The sequence below is a fragment of the Varanus komodoensis genome, unplaced genomic scaffold (genome assembly GCF_004798865.1).
Source record: "Varanus komodoensis strain SLA01 unplaced genomic scaffold, ASM479886v1 scaffold20_1, whole genome shotgun sequence".
Taxonomy (NCBI): Eukaryota; Metazoa; Chordata; class Lepidosauria; order Squamata; family Varanidae; genus Varanus; species Varanus komodoensis.
In genome coordinates, this window is record NW_025335587.1 from 1,156,899 (window position 1) to 1,179,368 (window position 22,470).

Here is a 22,470-nt window from a genome sequence, read left to right on the forward strand (position 1 = left end):
ATGGATTAAGCACTCACTTCCCACACACCAATCCTCCAGTCAGATTCATAATTTGTGGCTATGTCTCATTTAAAAATAATGGCAGGACAAAGACTGTTACATAGATCTACTGTATAAGTCTTGCTTAGCCTGGTGGGTTCCTAATTCAGTGTCAAGAATTGCACACATTCAAGTACTGGATGCAGGGATTCAGAGGTGGGAACCGCATGTCCAAGCTCCTTCTCATGTACTTCGGTAGATGCACTATTCTTATTGAATAAGCATGACTGGCCAACTGTTTTACTGACATTCAGAAAAGCTGCACCAAGGATAACTTGTGGCAGAGATGAGTCGCTGGTGCCGGGGAATAAGGGCTCACATCCTTCAGTGGGTCTCACAGAAAACGTTAATGCAGGTTCTACTTTAAATTGAGTTGTGGGCATGAGCTGCTTGGCAACCTAGAACTACAGTGATAGCACTTAATTTAGTCTAGAATTGACACAGGGTTTTGCCTACCCCAAAATGCTGAGGCAAATGTTGGTGATTGGAGAAGGAGCTATATCATTGCATATGTTACATTTTGGCTAAGTTACAAGGCATAACCTTGTTTTTTGGTTCATTTTTTCCAAAGCTTCCAGATAATTATTTACTAAATTTATATCCTGCCTTTTTTCTTCCAAGGCAGCTTACCTAATTCTCCTGTTCCTCTCAATCTTATCATCACAGCAACAACCCTGAGAATCTCTGAGTAGCCCAAAGTCACCCAGTGAGCTCCACAGCAGGGTGTTTGTGTGCAAGAGAGGGCAGGGGCGCCCCCATCCACTTTGAGCTCTGTTCATAGCTGGCAGAGTTGACCTAGCCTTCCAAATGAAGAAGTCACTCCACCCATATTGTAGAGTGAAAACCCACAGATGCATATAGCTTGATTAGTATGGAGTTAATGCTGTGAGAGCAGCCTCAACTGAGACTAATTGAGATGTAAATTTCATTAATTTGCTGGAGGGCTTTCACTGAAGGACTGCTGAAAGACAACTCAAAATGATCTGTTCTTCCCAGATAAATATCCAGCAGTCAACAACACCTTGTACTTGTTAACGAGTTTTTCACAGCTCAATATCCATTAGTGTGGGCTCCCACTCATTCTGAAGTTCTCATTGGGATCTATATACTACCTAGCTGGTAGTCTGCGGTAGGGTTAGGGAATCTCCTCTCTCTCATTCTCCACCACGGTGGAAGGCTGCAGTCTCTAAGTAGCCTTTTGGAGGTCAGATGTAAGTGGTGGGTGGAGACTGAACCATCAACAAGTGGAACTAGCCCTCTTTCTCTTTCATGGATTTCTCCCTCCCTCTGCCTTCTTTCGCCCATCCAGCTGCTGGAGAAGCAAACTGCTCTTGGCGGAGGTCTGGGCAATGGCTTGAAAAAAGGTGTTTGAACTTTGTTACGTGTGGCCCTACGGCTGCAGTTTTCCATTTTCTGGTTTAGGGGAAGCAAATGCTGAAGTGCAGAAAAGTCATTCCAACCAGCTACATCCTGGAGATGAAGCTTTAATAAGTGGACTACAGCAATCAGCGCAGTAGCACACAGTATTTGAACTATAAGGAAAGCCAACTCACTCATCTCAGTCTACTGTGAACATCACATTGCAAAAGAAAGGAAAAGTGAAGTAGTGTTTTTGGTGGCTCTATGCAATTATTTATTGTATTTCTATATCACCTTGCAGAAGCCAGTGTGATGGTTTACAAAAGAAGTTCTACTTCAGATTGCCAGAGTTTTTGTGCACAGGTCTAGCTCATGAAGAGTGCGTGTGTCTAGGGCTAAAGGGAGTTACTGCTCACCAACATTTGGAGGGTTACAAGTTGCCTTCTTTTGCTGAAATATGCCACATACATTGGCACAGCATGTTGTTGTTCAGCTGTTTGCTCATGCCTGACCATAAGTGATCTTAAGGGCCAAATCTCACCACACTTTCTGATCCCACGCCACCTCTTTCAGCTGAATTATGCTCTGGCCTGCTTCCTTTTTGATGGAACCTAACCACCTTGTTCTTCGGTAACCTGGTTTTCTCTTACTGCTGAACATTTCAAGTATTATTTTTTTTTCTAATGAGCTTGATCACATTCAAACAGCTAATCCATAATCATTTCTTTTTCTCATTTTCTCCCCCTTTAGAAATAAAGTATCCTTACTGGAAGATGTTATATTTCTGGTTCTGTGGAATTTCCAGGAACCCCAAACCCACTTTAACCAGAGAAGAGGAAGCTCTCCGTGAGAAGAAGCTTACCAACATTGAGGAAGAGCCAGTGTGGAAAGCCGTTTGCAATGCCAATGCTATAATTCTCTTAGCCATCAATGTCTTTTTATGGGGCTACTTTGGATGAACTGAAGCTCCTGAGGCAACTCAAATGGATCAATTGCTTTGACTTGATTTAGAACACAGGCACCAATTGAAGGAAATGGGTTCATCTTGAAGAAACAAGTTCCAAATCGTTATTCAGAAGTGGACCTCCAAAACAGCTTTGGAAAGACCCTTAATATCCCCATCAGTCAAATAATCTTAATCTGCCTTACAGGGTTACTGTGAAAACCAACAAGATAAAGCAATCTAGATACCCACAGTGCTCTATAAATGTCTCTTGTTCTGGACATGAAAAGACCTTTTCTTGAAAAAGAGAAAACTTAAATTACTCTAACGACATTGAAGTAACAACACCCCATATAAGATCAGAAAGTAGGGCCTGCTTCAAGGCTCTTGGACCAAACACCATTAATGTTCCCTGCTCCACTCCAGTGAGTCTACCTTCTTGTGGCTATTGTCATCAGGGGTTATGTCCCCATTATAGCTTTTACTTGCTTGGTTGACAAGGCAAGAACCAGTGAACAAATAGGCAGTAGTATCTACTGCTCCTCCTCCTCCTCCCCCCTAGCTCTATTGTCTAGTTCAAAACAGGGTGTGGTAAACAAAAACGTAATGGTGAACAGCAAGTCTACAGAGCTGTTATCAGTTGGTCCCTGCTGGAATCTGAGCCTTTGGCATGTGCTTCAATATGTCTCCTTTTAGAAGAGAAAGGCCAATGTGTCTCATTTTAGAAAAGGAAGACTTTAGAAGGGGAGTAAGAGATGGATTGACTTGAATTTAGAACAGCTAAGCAGGAATGTCATGGATAGGACTTTTTGGAGGGCTTTTTGGGTCCCCATTAAACGGGAAATGATTTGATGGCACAATACAACAACGCTAGCCATGCCTGAAAGACTCAAAATAAAATACTGAGGATTCATCAAGCAGAAAAAAATATAAGGTATATACAGTAGTATATTGTTGCACTGGGTAGATTTTATTCCATCAGATATATCCAACAAAGGGGGCTTTTGTCCATAGAAGCTTGTGTCACAATAAATGCAGTATTCTTAGTCCTATTCCACCATTACTCACTTGGAAGTGGTGAGCACAAGGGTACAAATGGACTACAGGACCAAGCCTTTAGCTCCCTTTTGATGATCACACAGTGTCTTCCCACTTCCCACACATTCTACAATACAAATCCTATACAATTGGATGTAGGTGCTGTGATAAATCCTGTACAATTTAAAATCTTTGAGTCCCAAAGCACACAATCAGCCTACACAAAAACTGGGTGGTGGGGACACTCAAAGTTCCTTTATACTTGCATTGCCCTCAAAAAGAAGCCAGAACATCAAGTCAACTTAAGAAAAATATTAATTTAGGGCATACTCCTGTGTATGTTTAGACAGAAACCCACAATTCCCAGAACTCTGGTTGGGGAATGTGGGAGTTGTATGGCTTTTTTCTGTTTAAACATATAGGCTTGTGCATTAACTGAATTTCAAGTTGACTTTCTTAATATTTTGAATGTTTTGTTACAGGACTGCAGGCAAATTCTCATCATCAAATACTACCAATAACAAGATTAAATTCATTGCAAACATTTCTCAGATTCCTGTGTATTGTGTAATTATATAACCATTCCAAAGCTGTTGAGAACATCATTTATATATTACTGGTTAGGATAGGAGAAACATGGTCTCTGAATGCTACAAAAACCCTTAGCTTTTAAACCTGAAATTTTCTTGTTAGGCATTATACCGGAAGATATTAGCAAACAAGAAATGTATTTGATGTTACATTTAATCACAGCGGTGAGGATTGCGCTTGCTCAATACTGGAAGAGTGAGGAATTATCCACTGAGGAAATGCTTTTAAAAAAGATTCTGGATTGTGCAGAAATGGACAGATTGACTCTATCACTGAAGGAGAAAGAAGATACTGACTTCTATCAAACTTAGGACCTTTTTTATGATTGGCTGGAGAAACAGGACTTGGCTTAGATTTAAAGATGTTTTTAAATTTTTATAAATCGATTTGAATATGACTATAGAATGTTAAAAAAATATGTAGTAGGGGGCTGACCCAGTATGTCCGATGTATTTGATGATTGATGTTTTTAGTTTTAGTTTAAAATCTTTATAAAAATCTTTATAAAATAAAAAATAATAAAAAAAGAGAAACATGGTCTCTGTAAGTACTCATGAGCAATCATCCAAAGCAAGTGGACTGAAATGCTGTGGCAAGGTCAGTGAATCTAACCATTGTACAGATGCTGTCCATCATCTTTGAATAATAAAGAGAAATGTGAACAAGTGTGTTAACTTGAAAGAAGGCTGATCAGACCTTCCAAAATTTGTAAAAAAACATGAATCAGTGCAAAACTTTGAAAACTGGATTCAGACTCAGTAATATTTAGAGAAGACCTACTGAAATCAATGGAGTTCAAAGTAGTCACAAATAACCTAAGGCCATTGCTTCCAATGAGTCCACTCCAAGAGCCAAATCAGATATTACTTTAAATCCACATTTAACAACTGACATTTTTACACTAGAGTCGGTGATATCATGAGCCCCTCTTATCCTACACACTAGCCTATTGATCCAGACTGGGATTGCTGCATCTACTCTAAAGGGGGCACTTAAAAAGATGAACCTACCAGATACGATCCATTTTGGCCCGAATGAGGCCCAAAGCTGGATCCAACCCTATGCGTATAAATATGTCATCATAAAGTCCCAAGGCAATCTAGTCATAGAACGAGGTTTCTACATGGGATACTCTGCTGGGTATATTCCTCAGTGCTATGTGTTCCTGGGCCCAGTACTATTATTTCAATGTATTTTATTGTGTTGCAAGCCGCCCCGAAGTTTCGGCAAGGGGCAGCATAGAAATGTAATAATAATAATAATAATAATAATAATAATAATAATAATAGCATGTCCAGTGATCCTTGCTGGTTGGGTCAATGCTCATAACCCCTTACAGATGCTCGGTGTATTTTCAGTCATAATCATGCTGACATCCTGCCTGGAACACCAAATCCAAACTTCCATTCTATTCAAACAACTGAAGGAAGTTGAGAGAACTGGCCCTGCCAGCAGCATGGACTTGTGCTTAAAGGATATGCATCCATGTGCAGTTGGAGCCTCTGATTTAGCAAAGAATTTATTTTGTCATGCTAGGTCTTCCAAGAAGTGAATTATCAGCACTGTAGCATTCATATACTCATATAGCAAACATAGCTGCAGTGCAATGCCCCAACAGTAATTGATATATTATTTAATTTCTATACCACCCAATAGCCATAGCTCTCTAGGACATTTATAGTAGTTCATAAAAGAGACAATATAATAACTCCATTGGTGGAAGATATTTTTAATGAAGTCAATACACCTATTTTATCAAGCTTTCCTGTTAGTGCCGTGTCGATCAGCAAATGATTAGCATTCATTTTCCTGACAAATCTGTCAAGGTCATTTGTTAGGATTTCACTTAAAAAGTATCTTCTTTTAAACCAACATTAATGACTTGCTGTTTTCTTGCCAGGTTGACTGAGCAAAATGAAATTAACAATGAATCCCTACAAACATGTCACTACACTAATTTAAAGGGAAAAAATTCTAAAATGCTATTTATGTTACTTTAAAGATTCCTGCTTGCATATGCATATTTTTAGGACATGAAGGCAAAGGTAGTACATACATTTGAGGAAGATAGACAGAAAATTTCAGTTTTGTCTGACGGCAAATCAGTTTTGTCTTTTATGGTCTTCCAGCCACACGTTCTAAATATAGAGAGGAATAAGATGACTTGTTCACCAATTAAGACATTCATCATTATTATCCTGCAATCTAATGACCATTGAATTTTTTCCATACCCATCCATTCAAATTTGAAAGACTCTCAGCTGCAGGAGACCTTCACTTAGGGTTACAATCCTTTCCCCACTGAAATCCTAAATTTTGTTCAGCTAGATATGTCAATAATCAATGATACTGGGATGACCCTGCATAGACCGAGATTCCCTTTCCCAGGTAGGTCCCTTACATCTCCAAACTCTGTTCCAGAGAGTTGGGGGATTGTGCAGAGCAGACTGGGGAGAGAGGATGGGAAAGGCCCCACAAAAATCTTCTGATGAGGTACTGAGGCTGGGTCCACACAACATGACAACCAACCCCACCCAGTTTCTATAGCAGAAGGATTTTCGCCCAGACTTAACTGGTTAGATGATCACATGGTTTCCCTGTTCCCAGACATCCCAGCAGCAAAATCCCTGTCCTTTCCCTATTTTAGCCAATGGACTGTGGCACCCTCCTCCTGATTGGTCCTCTGCAGTCATGAGGGGGGGGGTTCCCCCCTTCTGAAGTACCTGCATGTCTCTAGTGCTTCCCGGCTGCAGTAGCGAGTTTCAGGAAATGGAAATAAACCACTCTGTCATGATCCCCACCCCACCCCACCCCACTTCCTCCAAGTATCTTCAAACAGTCTATTTCCAAAGTAAAAAGAGAAATGGACTTCTCACCAATGAGAATAAGAACAAAAATGACATGCTTGTTGCTAGGGCGTTGACAGCAGTAGAGTCCAAGGCTAGAAGCAGCCACTTTCCTAGCTGCTCTTGTCAGGGGACTCTATGGTGTTTTCAGACCAACAATGGGGATCCTATGTCCAGACAATGGGAGAAGCCACTGTGACATACAGCGAGCTTAGAACATTCCACTGATTTTCTCCATGGTTTCAGAAAAGTAATCCTACTCTGCAAGAACTCCAGAACTGGACCTGGACTACACAACAGATTTCACCATGGCCTTTCGTGTTGCACAAACCCACACTGCCCATTGGATAGTGTTTCCATGTAAAATGAGGATGTTGTACAACCATGTACATCTGTCTAGGATCTCTGGCACAGCCCCCACAGTTACATTATACACAAGTATTTTAAAAATCCGCATAAATGATTATAATGCCTTCCCTGAATTCATGAGTTTCTGATGGGATATGATGGTGAGCATGCTGCATCCTGTGTGGTTTGGAAAGTGAGGGGCTGTCTTAAGACAAGCATTCTAAAACACAGAAATGCCTTCTCTTCAGGTTTCTATAACTAAGAAGGAACAGAAAATAAACAGCCGTTTTCATAAGTCATCTGTTCACACGAGCAGTGTCATTGTCTGGCAGCTGATAAAATACCATGGAAAATGATGTGCAACATTCACAAAGCAATGAAAGCAGCACTGGGGCTGAAGCTGCTGCTATACTTAAATAATGCTCTGCTGCTGAAATGCAATGGCTGCGCAGGGGAAAGACATCAGTTTAGTAACTACTGAATAGATTGAAACAGTCACATTACAATCTTCATTGTCCACATCTGCACAGGTGGAAAAGAGGCGAGAACCATCATTACCATTTGCTTTAGGTTGAAGTGATGGCAGGTAAATAATGGATTGATTCATGGACTGATATGACCTGATTTATGCAAATTTTGCTATTATACTTTGAATTTCATGGAATGCCAGTGGAAAGGCTTCCAAGGGATGATTAGGCTGAAAAAACAACCAACAAACAAATTGGGACTTGAGTATATGGCAAAGCCATCACATAACTGCTTGGTAATGACTCAAGATTCCAAACCTTTCTTCCTGCTTTTCTGGTGATTCACCCAGTATTTTTTTGCAAAACTATTTTTCATTGCCAGAAGTTCATTTCTTGGACTGATTTATATCCTACCTTTCTTAGAAATCCAACGGCAGCAAACAACGTATATAAAACATAGGATACCATACGATTATTAAATCATGATTCTGAAATCACAAATATAAAATAGAATACAATAAAACCATCTACATAACTATTCAAAGACGTACAAGATGGTAATCTACAAGTAAAGAGAGATACCTGCGGCCATATAGGATTTTTAAAATCTTCAAAAATGAAATTATGTCCATCTGAATTTCAAATATTCTGCAGGAATGACACTGACACCTCCTTTCAAGAGAAGTCATTTTAAGAATAGTCTGTTTCTACCTAGAGCAACAAAAAGTGAGAGGGCTCAAAGTCCACTTTTCAAGGACGGACCTGTGAGGTTCAAATTATCTTAAATTCGCTTGACGTTCCAACTAGTTTTCTACTGCACTTCTGCATCTTCCTCTAGATTCTGCCATGGAAAGGTGGAGATTATTTGACACCCAAGCCAGTTCCCCTGCTCCTCCCCCACCCCCGCCTGCCAATACTGCAGTTAGTGTTATAAATACTTTAAAATGTGTATTGCAAGTAAATTGCCCAGACTGGAGGCCTATTCACATAACTTGTGCAATTCATAACTGGCCCTGTCGGTGAAATCATTTACATCTGTTGGAAGCAAAAACATTCTTCTAGAAACTCCAGCAAGTAGCAGATACATTTATTATTAACCTATAGCCACCATCTCTAAAGACTTGCAGACAGTCATATGCAAGATTGCTGTTATAATTTCTTTTCGTCCTCTGGGCTAAAAAGTTTGGAGAACTTTAAAGGCTACTGCAAAATGAGAGAGAGAGGAGTTGAGGAAGCTTTCATTTACTTTAATATTAAAAAAAAATCAAGCTTTCATCTTGGGTCATATGGGATACATGCTGTCAGTTTTTCTGGATTTTTTTCTGTATTTTTCTGTAACACGGATGTCTTTAGGCAGACCACCACAGCCCTGGATCTTGCTTCTTGTGCAGGGCATGTCAAGATGCACCCCATAAAGTCCCAAGAGGTGGAATGGGTTGTCACCACTACCTGTAGCCTAAGGGAGTAGGTCATTGATGGAAAGGAAGAATGCCACACTATGCTATGTCGTAGGCTCCCTAAAGGCACTTCAGGCAACACATATAGCTAGACTTTGTAATGCCGAAGAGGAACAAAGGGGAAATTCAGATCTTGCTATACGGATTGCAGAATGTACATTTGCAGTAGTCTCAACGCACACTCTGAATTGTATGGGGATGAACATAGTTTGAAGAACCTGAAGAATTTAGGTTCATGTGCCATAAGATGAGAAGGACTATAACATGGCGTCCCATCTCTAAAGTTAGGGTGGAATGTGACACTGGGGTACTTCCTTTCTGTTCCCTACATCAACCAAATCCTGTCTCTTTTGGATTGTTCTGTGTAAGGAATGGAATTTTATCAGCATATGCAACACAATCAAGGTCATAAAAATAAAACTATCGCCATTGTGGAAACACAGAAGCAATGAGATTCCATGGGAGATGGTTGAAGCCCCATCATTGAGGGTGTTCAAGGTTAGGCTGGACATGCACAGGGTAGACATGTCATGAGCGGAGCCAATTGGAGCTGGGGGTCAGACTAGATGGCCTGGGTGACCCCTTCTGACTCGCTCTGTTTCTATATAACAGCTTTCAGGAGAACAAAAGACATCCCCTATTTTTGTTTAAATCTGATCAATGTATCCACACATATTCATTCTCCAAGATATGCACACATTATTAGGTAGATATGAAAAGTCTTTGGAATCTCCTTGATCCATCCAAACATCTCTGTAAACAACAACAGCATGTTACTTGCTCCTGCTGTTGAGGTCACTTCATTGTCAAAAACATTACGTAGAGCTGGGTGCCCCTGCACAGAGATGGTGGGAAGGGGGCACTGTGCTGAATTAAGTCAGAGGTAAGAGAAATTCTCCAACACCTTCTCACAGGTAGGGTTCATCAGTGGCAGGGCATTTACCACAGCTTTAGTTTGTTGAGTTTCTCTCATCACGGCAAGGTGGCTGAGGGTGCTGTATGTGTTTTATCTTTCTATTACACATCTCTGCATGGACCTGCCAGTCCAGCCTGCCTGTGCTTCCTAAGCTGCATGGGGGGAGCCCCTTACTGGAGGATTTACTAGATGGGATTTTCTCCCAAGCTTTTTTGACATATAGATGGCTCCGGAGACTGCAGGCTGCTGGAGATGATTCTGCAGGGAAGTCAGGACATTCAAACTTCTCAGCTGTTTCATGAACATCATAAACAAAGGAGGCACAAGAACCTTCTCCCCCCAAAATTGCCCAAATGTTTCTCTGCTCTCAATTTATTTTCTAAAGCATTTGGCCCCAAAAATCTGACAAAGAATGGTAAAAAAGGTGGAAGGCATTTACAGCACAAGAGTAGCATATACAGCAGCAGCTCAGCAATCTACAATTCACACAAGTCCAGACCTTATTTCTGGAACATTCATTTATTTTATACGCTGTGTGCAGGGCATAATTAAGATAGGAACTCTCATGTGCCCACTAAGTCCCTGCTTTGATTGCCCAAATTATCTTAGATGATTTAGAATGCAAGACTCCAGTATCTTCCAGTAATTTTGCATGTGTGTTGGAGGGGGGATCTCTTTGCTCTTTTCTATCCGGAAAAGTTTCTTAAAATAGAAGAATGGGGTGCAGTATAGCTGAGCCACACTGCAGCCAAGATGCTGCCTACACAAATGCCAAGGAGAGAAGCTAAATGAACCCTGAGCATATGGCACTCTGCTGACAGATAAGAAACCAGTTCTGCATGAGCAGTGAGGAACATCTTGAAGCGTGCAAGACATATGTGTTTTAGGAAAAAGATTGAAATGTTTCATAATAAAAAAGGACAAAGTGAAATACAAGTGCTGTATAAAATTTTAATTAAAAACTGGTTTCACCCTTCAACGTGACTAGGCAATATGCTTCACAGATGGATTTCATATTTTAAGTATTACCCATACCAAAAAAGTAAATTAGACAAATAAAGTCTTCAAAAATGCCACAGAGGCTAAGATGTATGTAAACACTAGATGATTGTGTGGAAAGCGAGGCAAGCAAAGAAGGCAACCTTCTGTCAAATGTTTACTGCTGGAAAGCCGAGAAAGCCAGTTCACACAATTCTACCCTTTGAATCCTTTAATCCTTCTGAAGTCTTCCCCTGTAGGGGTGGCCAACACGCATCTGGCCCAGCATGGTTTCTGTGCCCGCTCGCTCGCTCTGTGTGTGTGTGTGTGTGTGTGTATACAGATTAAGGTGATCATGCTGAATAGCTGATGTTTGCTCTGGTTTCTTATGCATAGAATTTTACAAGCTACCATCTGTTGTACTACAAAGGCTGATTGCAGTACTATAAAAAACAGTATCTTAAATGCGTATGTTCAAACAATTGAATGTGAAATACATCTAATTTCTTAAATGATGCTGTTATACACATTATTCCCTAGGTCAGTGAAGTAGCTATTACTTATTCTCTTAAACATGACTATGGAGCTACAAGAAGGTTTCACTGAATGCTGCATAACATGCAGCCAATGCAACAAAACAAACCTGAGGAACCTCTTTTAGCCAGGGAGCCCAAGCTCCCTTGGGCTGCATTCCAGTGGTGGGTAGGATCAAGGGCAAAGCAACGCAAAAATGCCAGTATCCTTTAATGCCAGTAACTAGGCCTTAGGAAAGACATTTCACCCTTTCAGAATGAAAGGCACACGGCACAAAAGCCGAGAAACCACCTGAACACTGGGGAATGGGGACCGAGGAAAAGGGGAATGACCATCTCGAGAAGTCTGAGGTCCCCCACCCTTGCCATCTCTTCCAAATTGTCCCACCTGACACAGTGTTGGAGGTTATCAAAAGCAGTTCTGGATATCAAAAATAGGTTTACATATTAAACAGCAGCTGTTCTAACTGGCAGCAGGGAACATGGAGTGTCTGCAGGTCTACCCCATGGTATGTTCTGTAACATGAAGCCCAAACTCAATATGCTGCGGTATATTGGAACACTGTTACCATAGCTATCTAAATGCCAGGATGCTTGATGTTCATAAAACAAAGGTATATTTTTTCATGCTGATGACTATCCAGAAAGAAAAGGTAAGACGAGAACCAGAAGAGACATTAAATGTAATGTGTTACAACCCTTCCAACTGAAAATATTTTTCTGTACACTTAACATTTATCTGTAACAAATTTAGTCAGCCTCTCCAGACCCATTAGCAATCTAACCTTTCACTAGCATCCTTTGGTCAATCATCCATAGATACTGAGCACATGATGTGATACAGATTTTATCTACTATATTGTTGAAAGCTATTTTTCCCCTCATTGTTCCTAAAGATGCTGTGTTCTTCACTAGTACCTTTACCCCTGTGCATGTGCCCTTTACATTTAGGACAATAGTACCCGTTTTTCAACTTTTCTTTACATATTATTTATTACCTTTCTATACTAGCCAGTTGCCAGCTTTTACTTTGAATTTCAGAATCTTTTTCCCCATCTGGTTTTCTGCACAACTATACTATGTGCCTTATGTTCTTGTAGTCATCACCCTTGTGCCTTGGCTTAAGTTTAGTGACTGGAAAACTTCCCCCAGTGGAAATTGCCATTCTATGACAAGGTTTCAAGATGGCGAGATGGAGGGGATGCAGTCGATGTGGTATACCTGGATTTCAGCAAGGCCTTTGACAAAGTGCCCCATGATATCCTGGTGGAGAAACTGAGGAGTTTTGGGAAACACCAAAGCACTGTCTGGTGGATTAGGGCATGGTTGACTGACCGAAAGCAGAAGGTAACCATTAGCGGGGAATCATCAGGATGGCAGCCAGTGACAAGTGGGGTCCCTCAGGGCTCTGTCCTGGGGCTGATCCTGTTTAATCTTTTCATTAACAACATGGAAGAAGGGGTGAACAGTCTGCTGATCAAATTCGCAGACGACACTAAAACTGGAGCAGTGGCCACAACTGAGGAGCAGGTATTCCAGATCCAAAAGGATCTGGACAGACTATGGAAGTGCGCAGGAGACAGAAGGATGGTGTTCAATGTGGGTAAGTGCAAGGTCTTGCACTTGGGGCATAGGAATAGGTGTCATAAGTACAGGTTAGGTGACAAGTGGCTGGAGAGCAGCACTTGTGAAAGGGACCTCGGGGTACTGGTTGACTGCAGGCTAAACATGAGTCAGCAGTGTGATGCGGTGGTCAAGAGGGCGAACGCCACCCTTGGTTGCATAGCCAGAAGTGTGGCTTCTAGATCAAGAGAGGTATTACTACCACTCTACACGACTCTGGTACGCCCACAACTGGAGTATTGTGTTCAGTTTTGGGCCCCTCATTACAGAAAGGATATAGCCAGGTTGGAGTCAGTGCAGTGTAGGGCCACAAGGTTGGTGGCTGGTTTGCAGGGGATGCCGTATGAGGCAAGACTGAGGGAACTGGGTCTCTTCAGCCTGGAGAAGAGGAGACTCAGAGGGGATATGTTGGCGACATACAGGTATGTGAGGGGATGTCACATGGAGATGGGTAGAGACCTGTTCTCCCCTGCAGAGGAAGGCAGGATACGCTCCAATGGAGCAAAGCTCAGGGAGCCAAGGTTCCATTTGGATGCCAGGAAGCACGTCCTGACAGTCAGGACCCCAAGGGTGTGGAATGGGCTTCCACAAGAGGTCGTTGAGGCCCCATCGGTGCGGGTGTTCAAGGAGAGGCTGGACGTCCATATGGTGGGCATGTCGTGAGCGGAGCTGGCTGGTGCCGGAGGTCAGACTAGATGGCCCGGGAGACCCCTTCTGACTCGCGCTGTTTCTATGTTTCAATGTCTCTTTTCAATCTGAGATGAAACTTGCAACAGGAAGCACTACTTACGCATCGATCTCATTTCAGCCCACTAGCATTTTCTGAGATGATCTTGTGAGCATGCTAGATAGGGCCATTCCAGGAAGTGGGTGTAAAGGCTGAATCTGTAATCAATGTCAATTCAAATAATAAAGCTTGTCAGATAGCTATCCAAGCTCAGTACTCAGTACAAGCATTACTAACATAGCAAGGTTCAAATTACAATCCACCTAAGTTTGAACTTCATGCCATGTTTCTCCAGAATGAAAAAGGGCAGCAAGAGGCTTGATGGATGCCAGGAATGACAGCCTCAGATGATAACAGGGGTGTCATTAAGCAATGTGTGTCTTCAGCTGATTAAAAAGTCTTGCTCCTGTGGGCACACTGAGTACATGGAAATGCCTTTATGACTATACCAGTTCACTATCTCACCTTCAGCATACCACTATGTTGCTCAATCTAGATCCTGGGCAGGAAATATGGCCCAAAATGGATCGATAGGTTAATGCACCACTGGGCACTCCAGCAAGCATGGCCTAGTTACAGTTAACTAGGAGCTGTAGAGCCTCTGTGTAGTCCTCCTGGAGCTGCCTTTGATGACTAAAATTCCAGATGGGGCAGGAAATGGTTGCTTCCACCCTTGCTGGGCCTAGACATGGCAAGCCCTGTATCACAAGGCTGCACCAGCTGCCAATTTGCTTTTCGGCCCAAGACTGATGGGCTTGACTGTCAAATTCAGAATAGTTTGGGTTCAGGTGGTGCTCTCCTGTCTTTGAAGAGGCCACTCATTGCCCATCACCAGGATCAGTAAGGAAAGCAGGATTTAAAAAGGGGCCTTCCTATCATATGGATTTCCTTGAGAGATATGGCTGGTCCTGTATCTGGCAGCTTTTAAGACTCACCTCTTTTTCCTTTTACTTGGCTTTAAAATGGATGTTAATGGATATTTTGAAAATTTATCTTCATAGCTCCATTTCATTTAAAATTGTTTTATTTAGTATGGTACTTTACATTTTATCCTCTTTATGTTGCATAATGACTTGCAAAGGCTATGGTATTGAAAGGCAGTTAGGAAACTGAATAAAAATTAAATCAGGATCCTTCCTGAAGTTCTCTTTCATTCTCGAGTCAAGTTGTTAACCCACTAAACCAAGAACCTTCTATCTTTTAGTCATGAAATCCACAACAGCCCTCAAGTTTGGGCATTTTGGTCGAGGAATAAACTCTTGTCAGCCTGAAGTTCAGTTGGTACTTTGTGACCCTTTCTAGCAATCTCCTTTCCTACTGCAGTGTCCAATCCATATTATAGCATGATACTTGCTCCCTCTTATGTCTGCTTAAGGATAAATTCAGACATATCTCTAGCTTTCTATACTCAGACTCAGGGGTTTCATCCCCTGGTGGAGACCCACTGCAGTTGTCTCTAACCAGTTTCCATTTGTGGCATAACCTCACTGTATTGTAAAAGTTGCCCTGAAGGAAGCTTTGTCTCACAGGATACTGTGTCAGTTCTCAAGCTGCTAATTGGGTCCAGTGATTTATTTGGTGTACAAGGTAGCAAGTTTCTATAACTACACTGGTATGGCTCTGAGTCTATTTGGATATGTCAGTCCTTTTTTGACTGTTCCCAGATAACTTGGTGGTTGAGGCCCCACCGATGAGGGTGTTCAAAGATAGGCTAGACATGCACATGGTGGGCCTGTTGTGAGCAGAGCTGGCTGGAGCCGGGGGTCAGACTAGATGGCCCAGGAGACCCCTTCTGACTCGCTCTGTTTCTGTTTCTAACTTGGTACTCAGCAGTATCTAGGAAGCCAGGGTAATTTTACTTTTTTTGAATTGTGCATAAAAGCATACCTACCAAGGAGCAGTTTGTGCTCTCTGTGGTAATTATCCTCAGTTTCCATTGCTCTCAAACAAGGACAATGCACCCATTTTGAGTTTACTTCTTTGGACTTAGATATTCCACACCCTACATGTGCTAACCTACATGGCTCATATTGGAAGCTCCTGTAGCTTCTATCCTTCCATGCCTTGTCTTTCCATTTTCAAAGTGCCTCTCTGTTCCTTATTTGGCAAACTCTTAATTCACCAATAAGAGTCAATGTGACAAAATGCTTAGCACTGGACTATGACAGGAGTTCTGAGTTCAGGTTCCCACTCAGCCATAAAGGTCACTGGGTAGCGTTGGGCTCACCTACTGATATGAGGAGCCCAACCTACCTCACCTATTGATATGAGGATAAAAAGGGGAGCAGGAGGAATATGTAAGCAGCTTTGGGTTTCTTGGAAAAGAGGCATGGTATCAATATAAGAAATAAATTTCCCACTTCTGACTTTGTGTTACTGCTACTAGGAATAATGTGCTGGTCCAGGTGCTAGGGGGTTGGTATGCTAAGCCAGAGGTGGGCAGAAGGTGCACTGAGAACCATGGGTTCTCTGCAGATGATTTGTAGAAGACTGGCAAGGGATCTCTTTACCACCCCTTCTCCCTCAAGTATTTAGCACCTGACTCAGGGTGCTAGGAAAAAGCAACGTAGATCACACAAGCACAAAGTCTACCCACCCTCAAACTATGCCAACTTTTATGAAATACATTGTGGTAATATAAAACTTGCACTGATCAAATTTGATATTTGTTTTCATGTTTATTTCCTTATCTGAAGTAGCCATTTCCCCTATTTTGTTGAAGAACAATGGATCTGCTGTATGCACACCACACCTCAGGGAAAGATGACTGCATTTCCAAGATCATATATGTACACATGTGTATTTGCATGCACATTTAAACGAAAATGTACATTACAGCTCTGCTCTGCATACAACAGACAGTGCATTCCAAATTTCACTTTATCTAATAGGGTAAATTAAACACAAACGATCAGACGTAGATTAGGTATTTCAGACTGAAAGAACTACTGGAAGATGACCTTGGGAATCTTTGGCTCATTTATTGTGATGAATAGCCCAAAGCTCTCCCTCTTATGGTTGTTAGGTAAATGCTCAATGACTTGGCTTTAAGAGACGATCTCACACTTTGTCTCCATTATGAGTATTAATTGAAGGCCAATGCTCAGGAAAAAGTTCCTGTTGTCTAATACATTAAGAAGTCTCCATAGGCTTTGCAACTTAACATTATTAAAAATGTTCTCAAGCTTATAACACAAAGCAACTCTGAAAAACTTCTCAACTATCTAATGTATTTATAATTGCTAGGGAAGCACCATATTAGTTTTTTGTAGGTCAGAGTGTTATTCAGAAATGCAGGGTTTTTCCAAAATTATGTTTCCTTTTAATTCTCCATCATTAGAATGTTTGCTAGTATATCTTCAGTAATCACCAATTCTAGTAATTGCACTGTGATACAGTATTATGGAGTAAGGTAAGCAACTTAACCTGGTGATCTTGATTTAAAGAAAATATAAAAATAAAAAACCCTAGGACTTTTAGTATAAAGGTTAATATATATTGTCCACACATTTGGAAATACACAACTTTTCACATAATTATGTAAATATTTTGTAAGAATACAGTAATTCATGGCATATATTTTGCATGGATATAAGCATCAAGTTCACATTACTGAGGTACACATTTATCAGATTTCAAACCTTGTTACATGAAAAGACCTACTATTTATTCTTTGCTGCTTTCGGGGGTTGGGGAGAGTCACTTAGTGCCAGCTATGATAAATAAAACTGAATTTCCTCCCACCTCCTAGGAGATTCAGGCTACTTTTTATGAGAAGAAAAAAATGTTAAGACAAGGCTATGGAAATAAGCAATAGTACAATGCAGAGAAATTATCCTGCAGAAATATCATTAAACTAGATGGGACCTGCAAAATGGCAGACTTTACTGCTATTTTACTGCTAGTTATTTACTTGGTGAGCCCATTCTGCAGAATAACAGGGCAACTGCACATGTGCCATTCATGTGGGGCTTGTGCAGGAGATTTTCCTAGTTGACTGTGCAACAACACAGTGAGGATTGCTGTCTATCCTCCCGAGTCATACAATTCTTTTAATATTTCCAACAAAAATAATTCACTGATGTGGGTGAAGAGCTGTGGAAGTGACTCACAATAAAGATAGCTTATATGGGGGTTTGGAAGGAACTAGATTTCAGCAACGTTATTTATGATACATTTGATTATTCATCAATAATTTTGTACATGATAAAACAGATTGACTGTTGAAAGAAGATTAGGTTTGCTCAGAAACTGAAAGGCAAGCATTACTGCGTCATCTACCACACAAAAAAGGCATTTTAAAAGTTCTCACTGGCTTATATGTGCAAGAACGCCTGGTCACACCAACTGAGCCCTAAATCAGTGGAAGTTGAGAAGAGGACAAACAGCAAGCCCTAAAGCTATCAATATTACACTTGGTCTCTCTCCCAGCAGACTCTGACAGCCTTAACATTAGGCTCCATCACACAAAGAACAGTGGCTGGTTATTTTTTGACAGCTACATGATTAAAAACCAGCAAACCGGGAAGGCTACAGTAAAGTCTTTCTTTAGGTGCTCTTGTTTTTTTAAACACACACGCGAGTGCACATGTGCACACGTGCACACACACAAGATCACTTCAAGACAAAAGCTATTAAAAGTTTGCAAGCATTGATTCTTGTACCCCCGAGTGGTAAAGCGGGATTAATCCCAATCTAATCCACAGGGCTGTAAAAGCACGAAGAGTCAGAATACTGTTAAATAGGTTAAAAGGCTACAATGAAACACAGCCAGGATGGGCTTTTGACCTTCAAAATTCTCGTCACTCAAATGCTCCCATTGACCTGGCCTCAACCCCCCACAAAGGAAAAAGGAAGGATAAAGAAACTCCAAACAAAGACAGAAGGCATTCGAAGTACTAGATCCATAAAGAATATCAAACATGAATAAAAGAAGGAAACCATATTGAACTAATGCAGCCAATCGGTTCCAAGTGGCAGAATATGATTAATTTACGAAGCCACTTGACTAATACAATATCATGATTCCTTTCAAAGGAGGGAACTGACGCATTTGTCTGGAATGGGTTCATTTAGTGTAATGAATAGGAAGTATTTCCATTCTAAATGTGTGTTTTAATTCTTTGGACAGTAATACAGATGTCATAACCTAAACCAAATCCCCATACCATATTTGCAGTACTTTGGCATCCTTAACAACTATCTTCAGGATGGATCCACTACAAGAGGGAGAAAAGAACCTTCAGCCCACAGGCAGAATTCTGGTTGAGACATTTTCAGGGCAAAAATGTAAAAGGGTAGAGACAAAGGAAAAAGATGAGGGGCCAAAATACATATTTTGGCTTACAGCTCTTGCGACCAGTAACCAAAGAGAGACATTTCAACCTTTTCAAATGAGAACAAAAATCCAGGAAACCACCCAATGATCAGTGGGGGGAAAGAGGTGGGGTCTTCCAGGGAAGGGCCAGATTTGGCCTCAAGGCTTGAAGTTCTGCACTATATACCCTATTCATAACTTCCAAGTGAAATTTGTATTGTCTTGGTTGGATAACTATTGGTTGAACTAGCAGTAGTTCAGATCATACCTGGAATATACTGGTGTACATCTAGTGCCTGAACACTGGCTCATTGTTGAAGCTTTTGCAGGAGGAATTCACAACCTACATTCAGCCAGTCACATGGCATGTGGTAACTTAGGACAAACTGTTCATACAAATTGTTGCCATTTTACCACTTTTGCACCCTTCTGGGTACTTACCCTCATCATTTGGAAACAAGTGTAGGATGATCAACTATGAGTGCTCCACAATAATCTATGCTTTAAAATGCTGTTACATCTATTTTCAGTAACACTTGCATAAAAACAGCATTTAAAGTGATCAACCCATTTAGCACTGAAAGCCAAATAGGCTTTCAGATACTTAAATCCACAAAGTATTTGAGGTTCCTTTTATATGCCTTTTGATTTCTGAGCACATGGGGCACACTGTCAACACTTCTCAGCAGCCTGCAGCTCATAAATTCTTTTGCCCAGGCCTGACATATGCTGATTACATTTTTATGCTGTTTACAGAACAAAATACAATGTCTTGCACGAATTCGCGTATGCTGCAACATTATTTTGGAAAGAAAGGTCTTGTCCACTAAATTCCAGTTCTCCTTCCCCTCCCCCCTTTTCCTTTTTTCCCTTTCTTTCTTTTTCTTTTCGGTACTGGAACAGGCAGCTCTCTTTAAGATGCAAAATAATGCTAGTGGAATTATGCCATCCCGTGCCACTGACACACTTTGTGAATGGCAAAAGATAAGGAATAAGTATGGAAACATGTTATTTGAAACTCTACTTGGAATCTCAGAAATTTGCATTTGATAAAAGGGAGTTAAATTGCATTAGAAGGCAAGGTGCACTAAATAATGACTGTTTATTACTACATTGGTCCATTGCCTGACGATGTTACTTATCACGTACTGCAGTCAAGGTGGAAACACAGTCTGCCTGTGCACAAGTTGTCTGCCAATCAACAGAAAGACAGAATGGCTTGGGAATGATATATGAGTAATGATATATTTGCCTATATTTGCCAGCATTTTACATTTGAAATAGATATTAACATGATAATAGATCACATTATACTAGAAAACTGTGGAATGAAAAGTCTGATCCTCAGCAGTACAGTTAATGAGTGAGCTGCAGGGCACTGAATGTAATGAACTCAGCCCAGAACTTCTGCAGCTTTTTGTGTTATTGACCCTGGTTCAGCTACAGTGCAATGATGTTTTGCAGAAGCACTCTGATGCCACAAGGAAGGAAGAGGGGCAGCTGCCAATCCTGGAACACAATGAGAACCCAAAACACATTTTCAGAGGTAGGCTTTTGAAGTATTTTAACCCAGAACTCCTATCAGCTCTAGCCAGAATAAGCAAGTGAGGCATCATGGGAGTTGTCAGCTAAACTATCAGGAGGGCCACAAGTTTAAGAAACAGAACACTCCATGGCATTCCAGCTCATTTTGTTGCAGTAAACACATAAAAATACAAGGGTCTTTGAGTCCTGGGAGTGGAACATACCTCCCCTAACACCTTTACTTATATCACAACAAACCCTAGTAGCTAACATGCTACATCATATGGTTCTTAGGCGGAAATCCTATAATGAAGATACCTGCTGAACTCAGATGCAATTAGAAGCGTAAGACGCGGCCAGACCAAGAGTCCAACTAGTCCAGTACTGCTGACACTGGATCATCAGGGTTTCAGGCAAGAGTTTATCTTGAGATACCAAGGCCTGAACCTGGGGTCTTCTGCATGCAAAAAGTGTGCTCTTCCACTAAGGTATTCTCAAGCAAGCCAGGGAATAACTTCTCTAAAAATATCCCACATCTCTGTTAGTCTTCATCAAACTCCTCCTGAATTCACTGTTGGTGTGAGTGAAGGTGGGAGTGCCTAAAAGCCAAGGGAAAGACACTGGTAGTAATGTTGTATGTTACACATGCCTCATGCTGTTCACCAGATCCCTGGATAAAAGACAGGTCTGAAACCACCTTTCTGAATTTATTTTTCTCATTCTGTTTTTTCTTGATTTAGCATGAATCTCCTTGCTTTGTCTGCATCCTCAAAAAGCAAATATTCCAAAAGGAATGTCTGCTTCTTCCCTTTCTAAGAGGAAGCAGAAGAAAACACTTCTGCCTCTAAATTTCTTGATGCCTGAAGAAAGTGGGCAGCCAGCCCTGATTGTTAATGTGAAATATACTCAGTGGAAGGCTGGAAAGGTTTCTTCTCAGGGGAAGTTTCAAAACTGCTGGTGAACATTTGGTGGCCTTTAGCAGAGAGATGCCAGCTTTGCCAATACAGTTCTGCCAATAATCCCTTGAGCCTGTAAGGACAGGCTCCAAATTTGATCAGATTGAGGTACAGAACATGCATAATGTTCATATCTGTGTGGATCTGCTAGCTGGAATGCTCCAGTCTTACTCTTTTCATATTTAAACAATGCACATAGATCTCTTATGCAATACTGGGAGAAAAACACAACTTTTTAAGGAGAAGTTTGGGAACGAGTACCATGGCAGAGATCTACTACTCACACAGAATGCTACAGTTCAAAGAGACCTTGAAGGGTATTTAGCCCAACCCACTCGTCAAAGCAAGAGCTGCAATGCAGGATGCAGCAACAGTATAGTGATTTTTTGAAAAGGGATTAGTAGTAGCAGCATCACAATTAAACACAGGAAAAAGAAAATACAGTGGTACCTTGGCTCACGAACTTAATCCATTCCAGGACTCCGGTCGTGACCCAAATTGGTTGTCAGCTAACTTAAATTTCCCCATATGGTTCAATGTAAATAAGGTTAATCCGTTCTGTAACCATTTTTTAAATCAGAAAAATGTGAAGCAAAGTGACAACAACAAAGATCGGGGCCATCTTCCCGCCCCACCCCAAGCACAAGCGCGGCCATCTCCCCGTCCCGCCACCCAGCACGACAGAGATTGTGCCTGTCATCCCTACAGGCGCCTGTCATCCAGGCATGCTGGGGGGTGGGGAGCAGAGACGGGCGTGATCGCGGACGCACTGGGGGAGGGAGAGATGGGCACAAACAGTGTGCTGGGG

The 22,470-nt window shown here is 41.4% G+C and overlaps 1 protein-coding gene across 3 annotated transcripts in view; it reads right to left on the reverse strand.

The window, feature by feature from the left end:
- Positions 1-22,470, reverse strand: part of SPATA6 (spermatogenesis associated 6) — a 70,768-nt gene that overhangs the window by 11,564 nt on the left and 36,734 nt on the right. Inside the window, exon 14 of one of the 3 annotated variants that reach the window (XM_044430169.1) lies at positions 13,769-14,023. The exons of 1 other annotated variant lie outside the window; for it this stretch is intronic. The gene's annotated coding sequence lies outside the window, so the exon portion shown is untranslated. Of the gene's footprint in view, positions 1-13,768; positions 14,024-16,523; positions 21,306-22,470 lie in introns of those variants that run through there. One more of the 3 variants, XM_044430167.1, reaches the window with a different exon arrangement.